Source organism: Gossypium hirsutum, chromosome A01 (genome assembly GCF_007990345.1).
Source record: "Gossypium hirsutum isolate 1008001.06 chromosome A01, Gossypium_hirsutum_v2.1, whole genome shotgun sequence".
Taxonomy (NCBI): domain Eukaryota; kingdom Viridiplantae; phylum Streptophyta; class Magnoliopsida; order Malvales; family Malvaceae; genus Gossypium; species Gossypium hirsutum.
In genome coordinates this window covers 108,649,944-108,651,303 of record NC_053424.1, presented here as the reverse complement: position 1 = coordinate 108,651,303, position 1,360 = coordinate 108,649,944, and the positions used below count along the sequence as shown (strand labels likewise).

At 43.6% G+C, this 1,360-nt stretch overlaps 1 non-coding gene across 1 annotated transcript; it reads left to right on the top strand.

Moving 5' to 3' along the window:
* The first annotated feature begins 1,009 nt into the window (after window positions 1-1,009).
* On the top strand, window positions 1,010-1,116 carry LOC121208430 (small nucleolar RNA R71). The gene has a single exon (XR_005903459.1). It is a non-coding gene; the product is annotated as a small nucleolar RNA R71 (small nucleolar RNA).
* Window positions 1,117-1,360: the final 244 nt, after the last annotated feature.

The window sequence follows — 1,360 nt, the reverse complement described above, 5'->3', positions numbered from 1 at the left end:
GTGTGCTACGTTGTTCGCTTCCCCCATGCCCGTATGGTATCCCATACGCCCGTGTGTTCGAACACATGGCCGTCCGCCTTACCCGTGTAGCCCTCTGACTTGTTTTCAATTTGAAAATTTTAGCTCCAATTTTTACATGGCCTAGGACACGCCCGTGTGTCCAGGCCGTGACACAAGTCCATGTGGCCTCTTTTAGCCCGTGTCTCTGTCGATTTTTTGGGAATTAAATTCCTGTTTCCATACGGCCAAGGACACGCCCGTGTGTCTAGGCCGTGTAACACACTGTTTAACCTATTGGTTAGTCTCAATGTTGCTCGGAAAGCTACCTTGAGGTCATTCTGAGCTCAGCTTACCAAGCTAGCCTATTTGATTCTCGAGCCCTTGAATCGACACTTGCTAATTTTTAAGTGCTGTTTCAGTGTTTTGGAAACGTGTTTCTGACATCGAGATGAATTTCGTTAGCATCTCCTCAAGGTTCGGCTTCTTTTCCTGCTGGTAAGGTGGTTGAAAGCCTAGAGGGGGCTGTGGTCTTTGATTTCCTTAACCACCCCAAGAGAAGTTGGGATGGTTCCTCCAACCTGCATTATAAGTATTACTATAGGGGTTATTCTGAGGTTTAGAATTGTTACCCATATAGTTGACTTGTTCATTCGTAGTGCTAGGGTCGTAGGCTAGGCATTCTGGATTATTCATTCCCACTCCACTTGTGTCACACTGCATCACCGGATGTACCTAGGTAAAGACACATAAACTATCAATCCTTTTATTTAAGAGCTCTACCTGGTTTGATAACATGGTGACTCTGTCGAGATTGAAAACACCGGCAGCTTTTGTCGACTTTGTCCTCATGACTTGTCAGTGATAATTATTCAGTGACATCTCTTCAATAAACTCATAAGCCTCCTCAGGTGTTTTGATATTTAGGGTCCCGCCGGTAGCTGTGTCGATTAACTGCCTAGTTGAGGGGTTCAGACCATTGTAGAAAGTCTGAACTTGTAACCATAAAGGCAACCCATGGTGAGGGCACCTTCTCAATAAATCATTATACCTCTCCCATGCATCGTATAGGGTCTCTAAGTCCATTTGCACAAAGGAAAAGATATCATTCCTTAACTTTGCCGTCTTGGCCGGCGAAAAATATTTCAACAGGAACTTTTAGGTCATTTGCTCCCATGTAGTGATGGACCCTCGTGGTAGAGATTTCAACCACTGTTTAGATTTGTTCCTCAATGAAAAGGGAAATAACCGAAGGAAAATGGTATCATCAGAAATGCCATTAGTTTTGAAAGTATCATAGAACTCTAAATTTGGGTCTTCATCCTGCAAACCATCAAACTGAACAAACTGTTGAATCATTTGA